Source organism: Rhinolophus sinicus, linkage group LG11 (genome assembly GCF_036562045.2).
Source record: "Rhinolophus sinicus isolate RSC01 linkage group LG11, ASM3656204v1, whole genome shotgun sequence".
Taxonomy (NCBI): Eukaryota; Metazoa; Chordata; class Mammalia; order Chiroptera; family Rhinolophidae; genus Rhinolophus; species Rhinolophus sinicus.
In genome coordinates, this window is record NC_133760.1 from 31,317,862 (window position 1) to 31,327,220 (window position 9,359).

The 9,359-nt window shown below is 31.7% G+C and overlaps 1 pseudogene; it reads left to right on the top strand.

The window, feature by feature from the left end:
• Positions 1-269: 269 nt before the first annotated feature.
• On the top strand, positions 270-7,183 carry LOC109459229 (large ribosomal subunit protein eL20; annotated as a pseudogene).
• Positions 7,184-9,359: the final 2,176 nt, after the last annotated feature.

The following is a 9,359-nucleotide window of genomic DNA, read 5'->3' on the forward strand; positions in this document are numbered from 1 at the left end:
AATTAGGCATGAAGATGCTCAGTCATCTCTATATTTAACACTGTGTTGGACCAACACAATCAGAACAGAGAAAGAAAAGAAAGCATAAGATTGGAAAGAGGCAAAGCAATCTCTATCTTTGGATGATAATATTTTGTACCATTAAACTGAATACATCAACTGAAAAACCACTACAAAATATAAGATAATTCAATAAGATAGTGGTATTTAAAATTAATTTAAAAGAAATTAATACCCTTTATATAATAAAACAACAGTTAGAAGATACAATGGAAGACAAAACTGTACTTATAGCTAGCGACACGCTTGACAAGAAAAGTGTAAAACCAAAGGATCGGAAGAAAATTGAACTATTACCAAAGGGTAAGAGCAGTGAAAAACAGACACCATATTCTTAGAAAGGAAGACTCAAAGTCAATTCTCCCTAAGTTAATTTAATGCAATACAATAAAATACCACTGGTGTTTTTTCTAGAACTAGATACATTGATCCTAAAATTCATATAGAAAAATAAAATTTTAAATAGCCAAGAAAACTATGAAAAAGAAGAGAAATGATTGAAGAACAGACCTACTAGCCATCAAAACGCACCAGATAAAAGTGAACAATGGTGACTGAAGAGACACACAAGCCACTGGAACAGCATAGAAAGTCCACAAGAGATTGAAATGTATATAGGAATCTATTATATTATAAAATGACATCTCAAATTACTGAGATGAAGAAAGACATTTTAATAAGTATCAAGACAGCTGGGTAACAGTCTGGGAAAAAGATAAACTCAGTTCTCTACTTCACATTGTATACAAGTATAAAAAAGAATGAAAGGCTTAAAGGTTAAAAAAAAAAAAAAAGTACTAGATGGGCATTTCGGTTATTTCCATATCTTGGCTATTGTGAAGAGCGCTGCAATAAACATAGGGGTGCACATATTTTTTTTGAATTAGTGTTTTGGATTTCTTTGGATAAGTACCCAGTTTTGTACACCTGAAGCTAGTACACAAATGTTTCTTTAAACTTATTTTTTTTTAAATAATAAAGTACTAGAAATACATTTAACATGCGTGCGAAAGTCCTTTATAAGTTAGACTTCAAAATCCAGAAGCAATATAAGATTGGTAAATTTGATTGAATAAAAAATCAAAACCTTCACACCAAAAAGCACTATGGGCAAAATTAAAAGTCAAGTGACTAATTAGGGAGGGGGAGAATTATAATTTACATTACAAAGACTGTTCTCCCTAATTTATAAAGATTGCCTAGAATTCAGGAAGAATATGACCAACAATCCAAAATAAAAATGAACAAAAGGCATAGACACTCAACAAAAACAAAAAACAAAAACAAAATCCACGCATACAAATAGTCATTATGCTTATAAAAAAGTCTCAACTTTCCTTAATAAAATAAAGGTAAATCAAAACTACACTGAGATACCATTTATCGCCTATCAGTTTGGCAAAAATTTAAATTTTGACAACACTCTTAAGGCTGGAGGGAAATAGTCATGAAGGGCATATTGCTAGTGAGAAGAAAAAAAAAGAGATACACGGGGAGAAAATCTGGCTATCTTTATAAAAAATACAGATGCATTTACCCTTTGACCTAACAATCCTACATCTGAGAATCTACCCCACAGATATATCATCACATACTATATAAAATGGCATATGTAGAAGGTTATTCATTACAGAAGGTTATTACATTCATTATTTGTGATAGCAAAAATTGAAAATGATCCAGCAGTCCATTTTAGGGTATTGGGTGAAGAAACTATGGATACATCCACCCAATTAAATACCATGCAATTGAATAAAAGGGTCAGGAATATCTCTACTTACTGATGTGGAACTATCTCCAGGATGTATATTGTTGGAAAACAGCAAGATGCAAAGCAAATTATGTAGTAAGCTACTTTTTCTGTAACAAAGAGAGAGTAATAGAAATATGCATTTGCTTTCCTTTGAATAAAGATATACAGAAAAGATAAACGGAAATCTAATAGAAATTGTTACCTATGGAGAGGAGAGCAGAAAGGAGGGAAGAGGGGTGGAAGCAAGAATTCTGAATGTAACTTTTTATTATTTTTATTTGTGAAGTAGGTAAAAGTATTATCTATAATTTAAAATTTTTTGAAATGTTCTAAACAGAAAAAACATAAGAACATAGGACTTAAAGGAAATAAGAATAACATTGACTTCAGATTTCTAATGGAGTAAAATCACTAATATTCTAAGTGAAAAAGATTAGAGCCCAAAATTCTACAGAAGTTCTCATTATTTTTCAAAATAAGGACATTTTCAGGTATGCAAACATTCATATACAAACTTTCTGTAAGAGGAATTTCTCGAGAATGTACTCAGAAAAGAGAGCGCGCGCGAGAGCGAGAACAAGAGAGGATATAAAAGCAAGGGTGAGCAAAGAAACCAGTAAAACCAATTAAATTTAAACAGAAAGAATTCTTTTAACATTTTAAAACTAAAGACTTGAGAAGTGTCAGAATGTAGAAAGTGACAGAAATAAAAATACATCAAGGTTTTCACTTTATAATGGGACAAGGTCTACACAGTGATGGAAGATATACAATCAATATGTATGTTAAAATCATGAGTATTATTACTAGAAGAATAGAAATAAGAGGTATATAACTTACAAACTACCACTGGAGGAAAAAAATGGAATAAAATAATACTATCAACCAAAATTAGGCAGAAGGGTGGGTGGGGGGAGAAAGGAAGAAGGCATAGTATAACAGAAAAAATTAATAGAAAATATAAATAAGATATGAATAAGTCCAAACACAATGCTAATTTTAATTTGGGTGAAGGATCAATTATCTATTAAAAATCGAACTTTCATGTTGCAATAGAAAACCCATAGGCTATATTTAAAAGGCATAACTAAAATAACACAGAAAGTGGAGATAACAATATAAGAGAAGATACACTAAACAATTCTTAGTATCAGAAAAAGAGAATTTTAGGCAAATGCATGAAAAGGACAAAAAGGTGTATTTGCCAAGAAAATGTAACTCATGAACTTTTGGGCGTATCTAATAACACAGCTTTTAGGAATCAGCAGATAAAATAGATGGACAAAAAGTAATATAAAATATTTGAATAAGCTAATTAACAAGTTTGATCTGAGATATAAAATAGAACATTGAACATAATAAAGATCATTCTTCTCAGTCAGAGATACTCACAAAAGAAAATTGATCACATATTAGGTCATGACGAAAAATCTTATTGACTCCCATAAAGCAGAAATCATATAAGCCATACTGATTGATCGCAATGAAATAAAATTGGATTCATCATCAAAAAGATAGCCAGAAAAATCTATGACTTAGAAACTTTAAAACTCCCATGACAATAACTTATGTTTAAGAGAAAAATCAATATAGAACTTACAAACTATTTAGAAATGAATGACAATAAGAGCATTGTAAAACCTGTGGGATTTAGGTAAAAACGTACTCAGAGGAAAATTTAAGTGCACTTATTGACCCCGCTTTCCTATTCCATGGTATCTTCCCCAAAGAAATATTTTCACTATGCACAGAGGTATATACAAAGGTTATTATAGCACCATTGTCTATCATGGTGAACATTCTTCTATTGGTGGATGCTTAGATTCTTTCCAGATCTTTCTAGCTCATGTTATAGAATACTATGCAACAGTTCAATAGGAAAAAGTAGACTTATATGTATCAAAATAGAAAAATTTCAAAAACATAATGTTAAATAAGAAAAATGCAGAAAAATTAAAATGGGATACAAACTTTTACATTAGAATAATTTAACAAAAATTAAAACTAACATATTTCTACAGGTACATATCTATTTTACAAGGAAAAACATCAGGAAGGATAGCTACTAACCAGTGTGTTACTTTTAGAGAATGGAGTAGGATAGGAAAAATGATCAAGGGAATTTTCAATTAACTGTACTCTTTACATTTTTTTAAAAAAACAGGAAAGTATTAACCTAAAATTTGTGTAACAGGGAAAAAAAAAAGTTATTTATGTGAATGATCCTAAAATGATGATATAGGATTCCTCTCTTACAGATAAATTTTGCAGAAAACATTCATTCAGTTTGTGCAATAATTTTATTTTTGCTCAGGAAAATTTTGCCCAGGCAAGTTTTTATTGCTAAAGCTAGCTTCTTTTCATCCCTGGGGGATAGGGAGGCATTAGATGATTTTCATGAATGTGTTTAATTAGCTAGTTACATCATTTCACATTTCTAAATTATCAGACTGGAAAACACCTAACAGCAAAGAGGCAGAAAACATAAATGAAGCCGAATTTTACAAACCCTACTTACTGTTTAAGAATTGTGATGATATCAACTATAAAATAAATCTTCAAAGCCCTTAAGTTCATCAATGTCAACACAACTGAAACCCAGGATCTTAGACTCAGCTTTAAACACAAAGGTCTCTTAGAGGAACTTATCAGTATCATTAACAGTGCAAGACAGAAAACGAAATGTAAACTACAAAGAACAAAAACTGTAAGAATGAAATAAAATGTTATTTGAAGAAAGTGCAAGGTAAAAAATGTGTAACCCACTTCTCTAGCTATACAACAAAATATTAAAATAATTCTCAGATACACTGGTTGTGAAATGGGGAGGGTGAGAATGAATAAGAAAGTTACTGTAATTTAAACAAAATTAATAAAGAAATGTTCTGCATGGGGTTTTTTCCTGTTTCTACTTTTAATCATTTATCATGCAAATGAAAGAAGTAATGGAAAATGTAAAGAAAACAAATTCTGCAATATACTGAAACCCATATCCAGCAAGAGATAAGATTGAATATCAGAAGGAAAGGGTCTGAAATTAGCTGTCTGTACAATAACTGGGAGGGAAAACTGTTTTATTTAGCCTGGAGAGATTTTTTTTTTGTAGCAAATTGACTAAATTAAAATCCAGTCTATTAAATCCAGTATCATACTAGAAAATGCCTTTTTCTTGCACTTTTAGATAAATTTTCATTGATCTCATTTTACGCATGATTACATTTTTAATGAGATGTGCAATATTTCCAGGCTAATTTTAAATCCCCCTCTCTTCTCTTCACCTCCTCCCCCACTTACTGCTTGCTGGATTAACATTTCTGATAAATTGTTGGACCAGAAAGAAGGAGCATTACCAAGATGAAATAAATTACTTCCATATTTTTGCAGCTCTAAAGCGATAATAGGAGAATACAAATGCCCACTGTCTAATTATGCCACATCTTCCAATTCATTTCACAAAAACAATTATTTTATTTTTATGTAATAGGCATGTTACCTTGTAGTCATTATAAATGAGCCTGACCACTATATAGTCTATTAAAAAATTTTTTAAAAATCACCTCAACAGTGACCAAGTAAACTTAGTGTATGACCATCTTAAAAGGAATGGCCAAAGGAGCAACTTCATAAACTAAAAAATATGAAAACTATTAGAAAATCTACACACTAAGATATAGTTTTTTAAAAAGATTGACATTCCTTAAAATTAACTCTCAAGCACGATACAAAATAATATTGCGCATAAATGCTTTAAAAAGACACGTTCTAAAGTGGGACAGGAGGCCAGGACAGTACTTTGAGCATAATCTCCCACATTAGGAGAGTTAAGGTCATTTTTCTCTATCAGTATTTTTAGAACTATATGCCAAGAAGATGATTTGATGAGAGCCACTGGAATTCCAGCCTCTTTTCAAGGAACAAATTCAGAAACCATTAAATTGGGACCCAGATCCAAGGCCTTTGTAAGAGTTCTTAAACATCTGTGCTTCCCCCCATGTTAACTATTTTTATAAATCTCTGCATGATTCTTTGTGATAACTAAGAGCAAAACTCTGTAAACAAATTAAACTTTCTAAATCAAAGATTGATAGGCTTCAACAAAATAAAATTCAACTCTCTGGTGCCTACAAGAGATACACCAAAAAAATAAGGACCTTGAAAAATTGAGATAAAAATATGGGAAGCAAATTGCCAGGCAAACACTAACCAGAAGAAAACTGGTAAAGCAAAGAAACCAGTAAAACTAATTAAATTTTAGTGGTTTTTAGTAATCTTAGTGTCAAAGTAAAAATTAAAGCAAAATACTTTAAAAGGAATAAAAAAGAAAAATCCACAGGAAAATTATATATGTATATATGTGTAAGTGTATGTATGTGTGTGTACACACACATACACACACACACACACTCACACACACACAAAGTATTAACTTGTATGCTCCTAACACAATATAGCTTCAAAAACTCACAGAATTTTAAGAGGAAAATGTTAGAGGAAAAGATTGAACATGTTAAATGGACACATGGAAGATACAAAAAAGAAGATACAATTGAACTTCTAGAGATAAAAACTAAAATGTATGAGATGAAAAATATACTACATGGTTTTAATAGGAAATTAGACAAAGCATAAGAAAAGATAGTAAACTACAAGATGTAACAATACAAACTATCCAAAATGAAATGAAGCATCAATGAACCATGGGACAACTTCAAATGACCAAATATAATGTAGCTGACATCCCAAAAAGGAGGAGCAGGCAACAAATATTTGAAGAAATAATGGCTGAAATTTTTCAAATTTGATCAAAACTATAAATTGTTTTGTGGGTGGTGGCAAGCGTGGAAAGATTACCATAAAAGCCTAGGCTTTCATTCTTTTACACTGTGAAAGTACAAGGCAGTGGGGCTTTGCCTGCCCACTCCCACATGCCACTCATCATATGCAAATCTTCGCACCTAATCATGTTGTCACCAAGTCCTGCTTCTGGTACTTTGTATCTCAGCTGAAGAAGTCTTCAGTCTACAGTGTCTACTGTGGGCAGGTGTTCAAGAAATCCCCCCTGCAGGTGAAAAACTTTGGCATATGGGTGCAATGCAGCTATCACAATGGCACCCACATGTACCATGTAAACCAGGACCTGACCACCACAGGCACTTTCACCCAGTGCTATCAAGACATGGGTGCCCAGCACCATGCCTGGACCCACTCGATCTAGATCATGAAGGCGGAAGAGATCATGGTCAGCACGTGCTGCCTACAGTGGGCAAGCAGTTGCACAACTCCAAGATCAAAGTTCCCACTGCCCACTGGGTCCTGCATTGCCAGTACAAGCCAAGTGTCACTTCCAAAAGGTCCAAGACCTTCTTTTAGATGTAGGGCCTTCCCCATCCCCAGATCTACCCAAATAAACTCCTTGGGAATAAAAAAAAAAAAAAATCCAGTAAGTTCGATGAACCCCAAGCACAAAAAAACATGAAAACTAAGGCACATCATAATCAAACTACTTAAAATCAGTGCTAAAGAGCAAAGTGTGAAAAACAGCCAGAGGGGGGAAATAGAGATACATTATGTACAGAGGAATAAAGACAAAGACAGCAGATTTCTAACTGGAAACAGTGTAAACTAGAAAGTAGTATAACGACTTCTTTAAAGTACGATTTGAGGCAAAAAAAAAACAAACAGTGAAAATAGAAGAATAAAGATGAAATAAGGACCTTCTCCAGACATCAAAAACTAAAATAATTAATCTCCACCAGTAGACTTGCACTAAAAGAAATGGTAAAGTAAGTGCCTCAAACAGAATGAAAATGATACCAGAAGGAAATGGATGTACACAAAGGAAGAAAGAGCACTGGAAATAAAAACTACAAAGGTAAATATAAAGAAGTTTTTTTCTTTTTTAATTTAAATCTTTTTAAAAGATAACTGTCTGTTTGAAGCATAACTAATAGCAATTATTATAGGAATTTTAACAATATAAAAATGAAATATATGACAACAATAGCTTAAAGGCCAGGAGAGGAAGGAGAAATCAAAGAATACTATTGTAATATTCTTATACTATAAGTGTATAAGATCACTAGAAGGTAGACTATGACATACTAATGATGTATAATATAAACCCCAAAGTAACCAATATGACCAATAAGTTATAGCTAATAAGACAAAGGGGAATCACAAAAATATTAATCTAAAAGAGAGCAGAAAAAGAAGATAAAGAGAACATAGAACAGAAGGGACATACAGAAAACAAATAGCAAAATGATAGATTCAAATACAATTATATCAATAATCACATTAAATGTAAATGATCTGAAAAAAACAATGAAAAGGCAGAAATTATCACATTAGGAGCAAAAAGGGCAACACAAAACTCTATGCTGCTGCAATTTTTTTTTAAAGATTAAAGGCAAAATGGATAGTAAAAGCTATTCTGTACTAACATAAATTGAAAGAAAGTAGAAGCAGCTATATTAATATCAGACAATGTGACTTCAGAACAAAGAAGCTTGTCAGAGATTTCAAAAAAAGTCATTTCATAATGATAAAAGGGTTGATTCATCAAAAGGATGTAAAAGTTATAAACATTTATGCACCTAATAACAGAGCTTCAGAATTCATGAAAAGAATTATAAAGAGAAATAAACAAATCCATGACTGCATGCTAGTATTTCCACCCATCTCAAAAGTTGATAGAACAAGTAGACAGAAAACTAGTAAAGACATAGAAGACATGAAAAACACTATTAGGCGACTTGATTTAATTGATATTCACAGAATACTCTACCCAACAACAGCAGAATATACTTTTTTCACATGCCTACAGTCTATATAAGATAGATCATTCTGGGGGCCATAAAAGTCTTTAAAAAAAATTAAAAAGCATTCAAATTGCACAACGTATGTTCTTTGACCACACTGGAATTAAATTAGAAGTCAGTAAGGGAAAAATCTGTGGAAAGAAAGAAATGAAACAGAAATTACAAAGTATTTTTAATTCAGTAAAAATGAAAACAACATATCAAAATCTGTGGCTCTATTTTCACACTGTATTTCTTAGAATAAAAAACTGCTCCTAAGACAATGTGGGTAACTAGGGTTACATTCAGAAAAATTAGTTTGTATTTTAGGTCTGATGCAATACCAATTTCAACCTTGAATTAAAATGTTCACCCTGGCTTTGAAACAAGAAGATGGTATCATCACGACTGACCAGCTCTTGTACTCATGGCATAAAAAAGGTAGAAGTCAATATTTTTATTGTCTTTTTATGGTCTTTCCTAGTTCTACCTCTTTGTTCTCTCTAAAATATAACCAAAAAAATTATAATAGAATTGTAATATTTAAAAAAACATCCAAATCTGACCACTTTCTGGATCTATTTGTCATTTTTATCACAGAAATATGCTTCAGGTAATTAAAGACTTATAATAAAAACCCAAAGCCTGTGATTGAGCAATTTAACTTTTTTTAATGATGGTAAACAGTAAATACATGACTAGAAACATAAAATATTAACATCAAAGTATATATAGAAAGGTTCGGA